The sequence below is a fragment of the Ursus arctos genome, unplaced genomic scaffold (genome assembly GCF_023065955.2).
Source record: "Ursus arctos isolate Adak ecotype North America unplaced genomic scaffold, UrsArc2.0 scaffold_37, whole genome shotgun sequence".
In the NCBI taxonomy this organism is placed as follows: domain Eukaryota; kingdom Metazoa; phylum Chordata; class Mammalia; order Carnivora; family Ursidae; genus Ursus; species Ursus arctos.
The window spans coordinates 15,267,853-15,282,012 of NW_026623053.1; the positions used below are offsets into that span (position 1 = coordinate 15,267,853).

Consider the following 14,160-nt stretch of genomic DNA (forward strand, 5'->3'; position numbering starts at 1 on the left):
AATAACTGGCGTCCTACTGGGCAGGGGGATTACAGGGGTGACAGGAACGTATGAGGTTCCTTACCTCGCGCAGTGTACGATGTAGCGGGAGAGACAGGCACTAACCACACGAATTCAAGTCAAGCTGTGATCGGTGCAGAGTGGGAGAATAAGGTGCTCTGAGGGTGACGAGAAGAACGTCACCTAGTCAGAGAGGTCAGGAAAGGCGTCTCTGAAGAAGTGATGCACGCATTGCCTCCTTCCTCCCTCCCCCATCCACGGAGCGGGAGCGCGCGCAGGCGCGCGCGCACACACGCACACAAACACTCCCACATCGACCAACATACCCATCCCATGCACTCCTTAACCTAAAGACAAAGATTACCTTAAGTATGTCTATCCACATACCTCATTTAGTGGCTATAGGTACTCTGTAGGTCAAGGCCAGGAAAAGGACGCTGATCTGGTGGGTTCTGTAGATGACAGGCTGCTTGAGATCCGTCTGTAGGCTGATCCCTCCTGGAGAAGAACTTGCAAATGTCCAGATCTTCCCACTGGCAAATGGGCCAGCACTACTGCACTCACTTTCAGGAACAAGATAAACAGCATGTGAAATGACAAATGGCTTGCTGTTTAAATGTTAAGTTTCTTTTAAATATCCTACTGCTTAAACTTCAAAACTTCCATGGTTGATAACTTTTTGTTTATTCATTTAGAACTATCAGCTGCTGTTTATGAGTTAAATATTGGGGATAGCTGGCTAGACTGAGATCTGCCTTCATAAAGTACCCTGTCTACTAAGGATGAGAAGCAAATTAACTGATTACAGTAAGATGTAGTAAAAGCTATTTTTATGTTACGTGTAGGCTGCCATGAAAGTCCAGAGAAAATCAGATTAGGGGTGTAAAAGCCTTCTGGGAAATGGTACTTGAGGTTAGTACTGAAGGAAAAGTAGAAATGGCAGAATGAATGAGTTTAGAGAGGGGAGGGTGAGACAGATATTCCAAGCACAGGCACATGGAACCACAATAGGCAGGTGTGATGCTTTTAAAGGGCTGGAAGAACTTCCATGTGGCTGAATCAAAAAGAATGTACAGTGAGTAGCAGGAGATGGAGCTAGATAGTAAACAGGGACCATATCCTGAAGGACCTTATGTAAGAAGTCAAGGAATTTTTACCTGGATATACAAAAGTTAAGAGAGCCAATGCTTAATCAGATTAAACAAGACTTCGGGGTGGGCAGTACCCTAAAAGATACTAAGAAAAAGAGGATCCGGTTGTAGCCATTACAGAGGTAGAACCCAAAAATGGAGCAACTGTCACCCATACTCACTCCGGAGCTCTTTACCCTTAAGAGATCTAAGTACACCTGGACTTCCCATTTGCGAATCTGACTGTGTTGGGCTTCTCTCTGGCCCCATTCCTCTCTGAAGTATTTCTTTTCACATCTGTTTGGGTACATGCAAGCTTTGTTCCTTTTTCTTCAAGAACTCCAAATACCTCGGCACTTAATGATGCTCGATTAGGTTTACCCAGGATTGGAAGCATCACCCAGAGCTACCCTTCCGTTACTGGGCCAGCTCCGTAACTGCCATTCCTACCACACGGTTCTCCCCAATGTGTGTAGCTCCTCAACCCACGGCACCTGTTTGGAAGTGCGGCCCTACCAAGTCAATCTGCATCCCTCAACTTCCCTGGGACTCTAGGGACCAAAAATTCATCTTGCTATTACTGACAACTGACTAGAAATGGGGAAAAGAGACTGGGATCCCGGATGATAACAAAGAACCCAGGGGAAGAAGCTTGGCTGAAAAGACATGAATTCTGTTAGGACAAGGCTGAGTCTGAGGTACACGAGGGACATTCAAGTGGAGGTGTTCAGTGCGCAGTTGGGCATATGGGCCTAGAACTCAGAAGAGAAGCCTGAACAAGAGCTAGAGGCAAGTGAATTTTCAATAAGCCCCTAGTAATTGCAGCTGGATTGCAGATAAGGTCACCCAGGTAAAGTACACAGCATGGGAAGAACAGAGCACAGAATAAACCCAGCCACTCGGGCATTTAGGGGATGAGAGTCCAAAGGGAGCCAATAAATGGCATTCAAGAGGAGCTGAGATTTGATAGCAAAGAGGAGTGACCTATGGGAAAAGCCAAGGAAAAAAAAGGGACACCCAGGAGATCAAGTGGCTCAGGGAGGACAAGAGAAAGGAGGAAGGGAAGGATCAATCTGTTTTGTCCACTTGGGGCTCAATTGATGACTCATTCATTGTGGAATGATAAGGGCAAAAACTGAATTAGAGAGGGAGTGGGAGGGGGGAGGTCAGAAGAGAAGTGAGCTAATCAGATTTATCTTTGCAGGAACCTTGCCCAAGAAAAGAAAAAGATAGGATGGTAGCAAGGGTATTTGTTGGGCTTGATTTTCAGATGGAAGAGGTGCGAGCAAGTTTATGGGCTTAAAGAGACAGGCGAAGATGGTGAGCTGGGGGATCAGATCGAAAGCACTAGGACGCTGGCGCCAATGGCTCTTTTCCTAAGAGGGGAAGGAGGGGAAAGGTGGAGGTCAGAGAGACACAAACACAAAAGAGTAAGTTAAGGAACTCCCTACTAACAGCGTCGGTTTTTTTAGAGAAAAAGAAAGGCCTTTTCTAAAGTAAGGCCCTCTGTTGAGAGTGAGCAAGATGTTGAAGTGGAGGGTTTGAAAAAGAAAATGGGGTAGTGGGAGAAGCTCTCTAAAGCTTCTTAGGGATTGGCAAGCAAAAAAATCATACACTTTTCACCACTGATCCACAAGGACCCCTGTATAAAACTGGAGAGGATGAATTAGGAGACTTGCTCCAAGGTGGAGTCTTGCTGGCTGAATACAAGAGAGAAACAAAGAAGCAAGAAGGTTGGTGGAGAGCGAACAATCCTAATACCGGCTGTGAGAATTGGGTCAGAGTCCCTCTCAGCTTCAGTAGATTTGTACCTAATCTGTACAGCTACCCCGTCCACTCAGACTTTGAATGTCACTCTTTGTCACAGTTCCCAAGAGTCTCCTCTCTCCCCACACCCCCAGCTTCCCTGCACCCTCCATACATTTCTCAGGCAATCTTCCCCTATTTTTCCCTTCAAATCCTTTTTGGAATAACAGTATAAAAAAATTTATCAAGCTATCTCCCCTTTGCTGCCCAGCAACTACAGTTGTGGTGATACCCTGGGCCATCACCTCCTCTCTTCCAGTATCTCCAACACCTATTCTCACCCACCCCTCCAAATTAGAGAGTCTGGGCTCTCCCTCCACCCCCCACTAAAACCAGTTACTCAAGTTTACCAAATCCGATGCAAATTAATCAGTCCTCTTCTTACTCAGCCTCTCTCTGGGTAGCATTTGACACTGCCGAACATTTCCAGCTTCTCCAACTCCTCCATAGTCTTGGTTTCTACCACCCTGCCTTATCCAACCTTCTCTGGGGAGTTCTCACAGAGTACTCTTTGATAAACCCTATTTTCTCTCCCATCCCTAAAGACTTACTGACTGGTCCCTCTAGCTCTCTCCATTGATGTCTGCTTCCTCAGTTGTCTCATCCCCCTTAGATCCCGAATGTCACTTTAAGTCTTTATTCTAACTGTTGGCAGAATATATCTAAATATAATTAAAATAATAATAAAGGTTATCATTAACATAATTGTCTAGTCCTTCCCTTTCCAAATTTCAAAGTGCTTTCACATCATCTCATTTCCTCAGAGCAAGCACAACCCCTATTTCATAATTATGGACGCTGGAGTTCAGAGACATAGTCAAGTCCAAACTAATCTGCACCTTCTTTCTTATCTCACTTTCTTATCTCTGTTAATGGCAAAAAGTATCTCAATCTCCAGGGCAGAAACCTTGTACCAGTTTTAATTCCCTTCTCCTCTTCCCACCCCTGATTTCTGTCCCTAAGTAATATGGAGTCATTCTCCCAAGTACCTCAGGTTTGCCTTCTTTGGTCAGATCTGCCATTTTAGAGATCCACACACAACTTCACTCTATCACGATAACAAGCTGACTACTGTCATCCCATCTTGGCTTACCAGCTACCCCTGGCTATTCCTGCTTGTTAACCACGTACTTGAGTTCCAAGATAACGTTCCTCCTGAAAATCCTTCTAATTTATGAGAAAAGAATGACAGGTTTTCAAGAAACTATCCCGTGTTTGTTTGTTTGTTTTTACCTCCTGAACATTTTCACTTAAATCATCCCTTCAGTGAAAATGAGCCTGTCATTCACCAATCCATTCACTCACCTCCCACTGCTATATGCCTACAATGCTGGCTGTGCCGTGCTGGGTTACAGAAAGACCGGCATGCCACGACCTCTGCCCTCAGAGTTTATGGTCTAATAAGAAATATGTCCATATGTCCCTCAGAAAGAATGTTATAATTAAGTTTAACCGTGGTAAGTACCTCCCTTTGCCAGGGGCCATAGGAGTGGTAGGGCGGGCACACAGAGCCAGCATTTAAGGAGTTCATGGCCCAGCCAGAGAGACAGGAAGACACATAATGGCAATGAAACATGGGATCCGTCCTGCCCACAAGGTTTTCATGATATTCCTGGACCAGCAGCCACAGTAACCTTGGGGTTCTTGGCCCAAGTGTCTCCTGCAGGGGCTGGGCAGAGCCTCTAGACACTGAGCTATTCCAGGAGCAATGAGGGAAAGGTAGGTGGGTGCAAGAGAAAGAAAAGATGAAGGGCAGATGGGCTCTGGGGACGGCAGGGGGAGAGCTGGTCCCCAGGGTAGAGAAAGTGCTGTTATGGTGGCTTGGTATGGCAGGAAAGGGTCCAACCAAGGCTAGTCCATTTGAGTACATAAACGAAGGAAAACCCTCCAAACATGTCACACAGGGTCTCAAAACACAGGAAATGCTTGGTAAAACTTTAGTGCATTTTTTATTACAGCAAATACAGAAAGGCACAAAGAAAGTAAGCTTATTTATGATAGAACGACTATCAACATTTCTGCCGCATATAATTTATTCAAATGGATTGTTCCTGTGGAGTAAGAGAGTTTAGCAAATGGATGTGCTTCCAAATGGGGTACGATGAATTTTGGAGTTTCCCTCAGCAATGTTACGTGTAAAAGTTGCCAACCTTAGAAGCAAATTTTATCAGCGAAATGGGTTTATTTGGGAATAACAGGAATTACAATTCAGGACAAGCAAGCAAGCTATAACAAAAGCCACAGGAAAGTTCAGAGAACAAGGACAGGAACGCTCTTTTATAGAGGGAATGGGGGGAGTTGGGAAGGGCTGTTATACACAAAAAGTCCACTAAAGTAAACTGCGAGTTGAAAGTGTAGTGGCTTTTCATTGGCCCAGCTGTCACAGTCTCGCTCTGCCGGGGCCATTGCTGGGCAAGGAGACGACCTTCCTTTCTCCTGCTGGGGTGGTAAAGTAGGCTTCCTCCTGTTGAGAATGCAAGGTATACCTCTTCCTGATGGGTCTACAAAGGGCTGCAATCAGTGGTAGGACCCGGGGGCTCCCCTTCTGGCCTCCCAACTCCATTTCGAATAAGGTTTCTTTTATTCAGTTTCCCGAGGTAAATATGCCTTATCGTTTCGTTAAAATATGGCTAAATATGGCAAGTGATTTGATTGAAGATAAAGAAGCTACAGGAAAGTCGATCTAACCACTATCTTCATTCATATGTGCATTTAACAAATCGTTACTGAATGGTTACTAAGTGATAGGCCTGATTTCTAGTACTCCCACTGTGTTTGGCACCGGGTGACTGACTACTGGGAACTTCAGGGAAATGCCAAGGAGCAAACGAGGTGGCACTGGTAGATCAGGAATCCTGATATCGGCTGACATGTAGTCCAGATGCCAGTGCTCTAGGTGTTCCTGGGAGATGAGCGGCAGGAAGTGAGGAGTTTCCCCCACCACCCCTTACGGTCGGCACCATCAGTCTCCACTCCAACCTCAAGTCTTCAAGGAAATGAAAACTTGCTCCTCCTTGCAAAGCCATGCCCCCCACATGCAAGTCCACAGACCTGTGGGACTAGATGCATGGCATGATCTTACACTCCTCCCATCAGAAGTAAATGAGAAGAATTCATCCACATACCTAGACCAACCAAAGAGGGGGGCTTGGGGAGGGAGATGCAGAATGAAAGGAGACGAGAACCGAGGAAGCTGAGTCTTGAGAAGTCAGAAGCTGAGTAAGCAAGGAAACAAGGAGGCAAGGAGGATGGGGGCATGGAGAAGGCTATGGAGGCTGAGGCCACTGGGAGAAGAGGAAGGCAGGGAGCAGTGTCTGGCTGCAGGGGAGGATCCTACAGGGAGACCCAAGAGCAAGGGCCAAATGTGCCCTTTCAGAGGTCATCAGTTGCAAACCTGCCTGTCTCTTTAGAAAATGTATAGAAACAAGAGGCCCCACTTCAACAAGTCTCACTTTAATAGGTCCCACTTCCTCCAACACATTCTGCCTAATTTCCAAGTACAAACACAATAGTGATTTCATGCTTAGTCTCCTCTAGGTCTCAAATAAATAGCAGGCCACACTCCAGAAAACAGTGTGGAGGTTCCTCAAAAAGTTGAAATAGAGCTACCTTACAACCCAGCAATTGCACTACTGGGTATTTACCCCAAAGATACAAATGTAGTGATCCGAAGGGGCACCTGTACCCCAATGTTTATAGCAGCGATGTCCACAATAGCCAAACTGTGGGAAGAGCCCAGAAGTCCAACAGATGAATGGATAAAGAAGATGTGGTATATATGTACAATGGAATATTTCTCAGCCATCAAAAAATGAAATCTTGCCATTTGCAATGACATGGATGGAACTAGAGGGTACTGTGCTAAGCAAAATAAGTCAGAGAAAGACAATTATCATATGATCTCACTGATGTGGAATTTGAGAAACAAGGCAGAGGATCATAGGGGAAGAGAGGAAAAAATGAAACAAGATGAAACCAGAGAGGGAGGCAAACCATAAGAGACTGTTAATCATAGGAAACAAACTGAGGGTTGCTGGAACGGAGGGAGTTGGAGGGATGGGGTAATTAGGTGATGGACATTGGGGAGGGTATGTGTTGTGGGGAGCGTTGCATGTTGTGTAAGACTGATGAACCACAGACCTGTACCCCTGAAACAAATAATACATTATATGTTATTAATAAAAAATAAATAAAATTAAAAAATAAAAGGCATCTTGAAATTTATAAATAAATAAATAGCAGGCCATTCCTATTGTGGCATTCTCTGTAGTCTTTAAAATAACCTCTGAGGGAGCAAATATAGAATACAAAATAATTTACCTTACAACTTTGCTGTTCAGTGAATCATTCTGATAGGTGATCAAGTTTTAGGATGTTGTACTTTTTTTAAAAAGATGTTATTTATTTATTTGAGAGAAAGAGAGGGAGAGAGCAGGGGGGACGGGGGCAGAAGGAGAGGGCAAAGCTGACTCCCCACTGAGCAGGGACCCCCTCATGGGGCTCGATCCCAGGACCCTGAGATCATGACCTGAGCCAAAGGCAGATGCTTAACGGACTGAGCCACCCAGGCATCCCTAGGATGCTGTACTTTTCAAGTCTAAAATTCATATGCAGGGGACTTGACTACTTAGGAAGATATCTGAACTGATTAGTAGTTCACTATGAGACAAGATTCTACAAAATAACCATTCTGATAAAGTAAAATCACTTCCCTTCTATGACTCTGAAACTTATATCAAATAGTCTTTGGACTGTGCTATTTAAGCTAGACATAACTAACCTAAGGTCTGGGAAGAGCTTGTCCAAAACTTAAGGTGGAGGTGGTTTCCAATGATTCGCTCAAAATGCACATTTGCTCATTAAAGCTACTTGGTGTTTTCTGCCGTTAATGCTAGAATGCTGAGCTTCCTACTGCTGAATTTCAAGCCCATTTGGAGCATATATTATGCAGGCCAGGGATTTAGGAGCAGCTGCCTTGAATTATTATGTCATGTCACTATGATTTTATAAATTATTTGTACAATAAAAGCTGGGTTATCTGACATCGCTCTAAGAAGTTCTAGGAATCTTCCATGTCTCCGATGTGCTACCAAAATAAATCTTTATGCTAGTTGACTATTAATACTGAAATTCAACCAGCATCAACACATTCTGAAGACATGTCAGAGTCACCTCAAAGTCTTCAGATAAAGGGAGGAAAGGGAAAAAAAAAATCTTTCTCCCAAAATTCAAAAATAAGATAAGCTTAAGAGATTCATAAGATATTCCTTTTTTAAAGAAATAAAATGTGATTTAGGATACAGGGCTGTTGGATTTTATGCAGGGAATGTGTTTCTAAAGACTGTATATAATTTAAAGCATTAATTCAAGACAGAGCCTGACAAAGGGTGGCCTTTATTTTTGCTTATTTTCTAAAGAAGAAATGTCATGTAGCAATACTTAAATGGCATTTACTAAGCCAACTTCTTTTAGAATGTATGATTCTTGATTATTTTTTAATTTGGGAGGATTTTCATTGTTTCAAACTTTGCATATTAAGTATGACTTAATATCTTTATAATGCTCTATTTCAAATATAATGAAAAATACATGAAACACGAATATACTACAGAAGAAACTGGAGGAGGTTAAGAAAAGGAAAAGAAACTGAAGGATCTTCATTAAAATAATTAAATTCATTAAAAGTAATAAAAATAAAATAATTTAATTCATTAAAATAATCTGGCTTAGTTAGCAATTATAATTTTTCCTTCATAATGTTTGCAGCAGATATGACAAAGAACCAATATGCCTAATAATATACAAAGAATTCTTAGAAGTCAACAATAAAAAAGATAAACTAGTGACATAAAAACTTCTCTCTATAGAATCTTCAGTAAAATCCACTTTACTCCTTAAAAAAAAGATAAGCTATATTTTATTTTTTTTTATTTTTTTTTTAAAGATTTTATTTATTTATTTGACAGAGATAGAGATAGCCAGCGAGAGAGGGAACACAAGCAGGGGGAGTGGGAGAGGAAGAAGCAGGCTCATAGCAGAGAAGCCTGATGTGGGGCTCGATCCCACAACGCCAGGATCACGCCCTTAGCCGAAGGCAGACGCTTAACCGCTGTGCCACCCAGGCGCCCCAAGATAAGCTATATTTTAAAGGGCAAAAGAAATGAAAAAATGTTTCACAAGGTGCCTGGGTGGCTCAGTTGGTTAAGCATCTGCCTTTGGCTCAGGTCATGATCCCAGGGTCCTGGGATCGAGCCCCGCATCAGGCTCTCTGCTCAGCAGGGTGTCTGCTTCTCTCTCTCCTGCTCCCCCTGCTTGTGCTCTCTCTCTCAAATAAATAAAAATCTTAAAAAATAAAAAAGTATTTACAGAAGAAATACAATCTATAAACATTAAAAGATGCTTGACATCAGCAACAATTAAAGAAATTCAAGTTAAAGCAATGATTAGATGCCACTTTCACCCTCTCAGAGTGACAAAAGTCAAAAAGACTGAAAACTAGCCAGGGTTATCACAGGTGGGGGTTAGAGGTGGGAGAAAACTTTAATCCCTGTTAAATGAGGGTGTAAATTGTTACAACCTCCAAAAGAGGGTTATTTTGACCAGCTATGTGAGAACCAGAAATTTCACTTGTGGGAATTTGCCCTAAGGAAATAAAGCCACAAGGAGGAGCAAATGTCCATAAGCATCGTTTATGGGACCCAGGATGGGGCTGCCAGCTTCATCCATGAATGACTCAGGTTTCCCAGGTGCCAACTAGCACATGTTACCTGCCCCTTCAGCAGCCCCCACCAGGAATCCAGGCACAAAGAGAACACAGGGATTTCTGGGCTGGGTAGGAACACAGGTGGGATGTCACATCTCCCAGTGGCATTTTATTGAAAACTCCTCCAAAGATTTGCCTCTTCACTTGGGCCTCTGGCCAACCCTGTGGCTCCTCCCAGGTCACTATTACTCAGGAAATCTGGTGGCCCTTCTTAAAAAGCCAGGCCCAGGGGCTGGCATTCCCCCTTGCAGTCACATCTTACCAGACCACGTCTGCCTAGGAGGCGGGATTGTTTGCAAATGCTGCTAAGAACATGAAAATGTGTCTGGTATTATGTTTGTAACAGTGAAAAACTAGGCCACAGTATAAATGTGCTCCTATAAGGGATTAGACAAATTATGATACAGTCATCCGATGGACTAGCTTTTGAAGGGAGTGAGGAGGGTCCATTTCAGACTGAAATAGAGTGGTGTCTAAGAGGTAGAACTAAAGAGAAAAGACTTGTAGAACAGGATGCATGCCCGCCTGTACACGGAGGCACCCCAATGCCTGGAACAATATCTCGAACAAAGGAGGTGCTCGAATATCTGTTGAATGGAGGCACGTTTGTAAGGAGAAAAATCTAGAAGGCCTACAATCTTGTCTACTATGTTCCCTGCAGTCTCCCAGAAGCTGGAAAATTACCTGGTAGCCCAGGCAATCCCACAGTGTGTCTTTAAAAAACACACGACAGTTACAGCGGCTCACCCTGACAAGAGGAAGACCGCAGGAAGAAGGAAAAGAGGCCACTTTTTACTTTACACGTTCCTATATTCTTTAGCTTTTCTTACAAGCATGTAACATGATGGTGATCATTTATACAGTAGAGGAAGAGGGCAGAAAGCTTGAAGTTTTTAGAAAAATGTGGGTAGACAATAGCCAAACTATGGAAAGAGCCCAGATATCCATCGACGGATCAATGGATAAAGAAGATGTGGCATATATGTACAATGGAATACTACCCGGCCATCCAAAAAAATCAGATCTTGCCATTTGCAACCACGTGGATGGAACTAGACGGTATTATGCTAAGCGAAATAAGTCAATCAGAGAAAGACAATTATACGATCTCACTCGTAGGTGGAATTTAAGAAACAAAATAGAGGATCACAGAGGAAGGGAGGAAAAATAAAACAAGACAAAATCAGAGAGGGAGACAAACCATAAGAAACTCTTATTCATAGGAAACAAACTGAGGGTTGCTGCAGGGGTGGGGGTTGGGGGGATGGGGTAACTGGGTGGTGGACATTAAGGAGGGCACGTGATGGCATGAGCACTGGGTATGATATAAGACTGATGAATCACCAATTCTACCTCTGAAACTAATAATACACTATATCTTAACTAATTGAATTTTAATTTTAAAAAAAGAAAAATATGGGTTAAATAAGTGTATGTCCTACAATCTGTTATCCTTCAAGTTATTCTCATTTTAACCACTTCACTCCAGCCATTTTGTTCTAAGTCTCTAAGTGATGTAGGAAAAACTTACAGTTAGCAACTGTATGACTCCTTGACTATGCCTGTTTATATGAACAATACTTCCCACATCTACTTCTAGGTCCACAAGTGTTAAGTCTTGAGTAATGGGAACTTTGGATACCTAAAAACTCCCATTCCTCCAACACATAAAGTAGCTAAAGCACTTAATGAGGCATAAATTAATATTCAGGGATGGTATGAAAAGGACACTCGTGGGTGATGTCGAAAGTGGAGAGCGTCCTTTTTTTACTTGCATTGGAGTGCTGCTACCCAGTGACAGTGGGAGAAAAGTTGACACGAAACAGAGAGGGATTCCTGGCCCTACCGCCCCAGTGGGTGTCAGCCTTGGACCTTCCGGCACTGCCATCACAAGTCTGTGAGCCTCAACTCTCCCAGCACCGCACAGAGAATATCTCACTGGCCCTCTCCACCCTTTACCTCTGAGGTGGCACAACGTGGATTTGAAATCTTATTCTAAATTTGCATTCTACTCAAAACCCTATATCTGCATTTGTTTGGGTTTTTTTTTTTTTTAAGATTTTATTTACGTATTTGAGAGAGAGAGAGAGAGACCACATGAAGGGGAGGGGGAGAGAGAGAAGGAGAAGCAGACTCCCAGCTCAGCAGGGAGCCCAATATGGGGCTCAATCCCAGGACCCCCAGATCACGACCTGAGCCAAAGCAGCAGGTAGATGCTTAACCCACTGAGTCACCCAGGCACCTCTGCATTTGCTTCAATATAAAAGTATATAAGTATTTTCCCCCAAAATCTCCCAAATAAATCCTCTGTTCCAGGAAGATGGGACCTGTGTATATGGTGGTTTCAAGTATCCCCAGCACACACACCAACTGAGACTTGAGTTAAAAACGTGACAGCAGCCTGTCCTACCTCACCTCCAGCTCAGACGTGATAATCAATGTCTCCGGCAATTCCACGGCTCCAGGATTCCCTGGCTTCAATCAACCATGCACACCATCTCCCCCAACACACGGCTGTCCTTATCACTCTTCTTTCTACTCAGAAAGCATGGGAGGGGGCGCCTGGGTGGCTCAGTCGTTAAGCGTCTTGCTTTCGGCTCAGGGCGTGATCCCAGGGTCCTGGGATTGAGCCCCGCATCGGGTTCCCTGCTCCGCTGGGAGCCTGCTTCTTCCTCTCCCACTCCCCCTGCTTATGTTCCCTCTCTCTCTGGCTGTCTCTCTGTGTCAAATAAATAAATAAAATCTTAAAAAAAAAAAAAAAGCATAGGGGTCCTCTTATTGCCTTCTGCATTTGGCACAAACTCCTTTGTCGTGTTTTCCTCAGTCTCCAGGGTTGGACAGAGTCCTCCTGGTTACTGTAGTCCCCACACCTGCTGGTGGTCCCACACTCACAAATGGCCTCTCCAGTTATAAACACGACATGCTTGCTCCCACCTCTATGCCTGGAATTTCTTTCCCACTCACCTCTAAACACCCAACTCATGTTCTTCCAGACCCAGCTGAAGTTTTCCTTCTCAAATGTAACGATTCCCTGCTCTTCAAGAATGAGGTGAGAGCTGAAGCCTATGCTAACTAACAGTTTGGCCGGTCGCTTGATTTTTTTCTCACATTTTGGGTCATGCCTTAGTTCTGGTCCCTAAGCCCCTGTTAAACCATCCCAGTGGCCCCTTTCCTTCTCCCACTCCCCAACGCCATGCCAAGTCCCTGTCTTGGTCCCTGTCTACCTTGTCCCTCCAGGTCTTCCGACGATCCTGGCCCTGAACCCCAGCGTCCTCTTGCGTACTTGCCAGTCCTCCCTGACACCCACCTATCGCTGCTGCCCTGGGCCAGGGGGTCCTGCCCCCTGGCAGGGCACCCTCAGGTAGCCTCTTCGTGGTGGGCTCTGGGTTCCAACCTTCCCAGACAGATAGAACACCAGGTACCACATTTCTGAATCCTGTACACCTCGACCAAATGAATTAAACTTATGCTGTTTCCAGGTATGTGAATAATGGCAACTCAAAGATGGGCCCACGGAGCCTGTGTTAAAAGAGCACACAGTCTGCTGGAGAAAACAGTCCAGAAGAGGCAGTGATCCTTCCGCCTGCAATGTGAGGGTGTCAAGAAGGCAGAAGGGCAATATGTGGACTGGGCCTCAAAAGGTGTGTTATGATTCCCCAGCCTGAAGTTGGAAAATGGCGGGGGGGGGGGGGGGGGGGGGGGCGGGGTAGACATTCCAGACAGAAGAAACTGCCTGAGCCAGAGGCATTGAAAACATGAAAGGCCCAAGCCTCTTCGAAATACCAAACACATTAGCTCAGTTCAAGACTGAATTTTCACTAAATCTTTCTAGTTATGATATGTTTTCCCAACTCCAGATAAAAGAAAACATTTTAGGGGCGCCTGGGTGGCACAGCGGTTGAGCGTCTGCCTTTGGCTCAGGGCGTGATCCCGGCGTTATGGGATCGAGCCCCACATCAGGCTCCTCTGCTATACGCCTGCTTCTTCCTCTCCCACCCCCCCTGCTTGTGTTCCCTCTCTCGCTGGCTGTCTCTATCTCTGTCGAATAAATAAAAATAAAATCTTTAAAAAAAAAAGAAAAGAAAAGAAAACATTTTAAAGAATAGGGCAGAACTCGGGCATGTTCTCTTGCAAATCCTTCCTGGGGGCGTAAACCTTATCCTTTGAAAGTAGATTCTTTTTTGTAAATATCCCAAAGTCAATTAAAGAATGATCTAATGATTCATGTGGGTTACCAAACTGGTTCATGCACTATGGAATGAGTAAAAAGGAAGACGAGATGAGTCATCTTTATGCTCTATAGACTGAGTAAAAAAGGCAGGACATGGGTCTTCGCCCATGAAAGATCTCAGAAGGCAATTTTTTTTTTCAAGGTTTATTTATTTATTTCAGAGAGAGAGCGCAAACATGCAAGGGGGTTTGGGGAGGGGCAGAGGGAGGGAGAGAGAATCTCAAGAAGAC

The 14,160-nt window shown here is 44.2% G+C and overlaps 1 long non-coding RNA gene across 3 annotated transcripts in view; it reads right to left on the reverse strand.

The window, feature by feature from the left end:
• The window catches only part of LOC123001849 (uncharacterized), an 81,364-nt gene extending 80,767 nt beyond the window's left edge, over window positions 1-597 (reverse strand). Inside the window, exons 1-2 of one of the 3 annotated variants that reach the window (XR_006411130.2) lie at window positions 388-597; window positions 65-158 (exon numbers count right to left, since the gene is read on the reverse strand). This is a non-coding gene — a long non-coding RNA (uncharacterized LOC123001849). Of the gene's footprint in view, window positions 1-64; window positions 316-387 lie in introns of those variants that run through there. The other 2 variants (XR_008957240.1, XR_008957239.1) reach the window with 2 other exon arrangements.
• Between the last annotated feature and the right edge of the window lie 13,563 nt (window positions 598-14,160).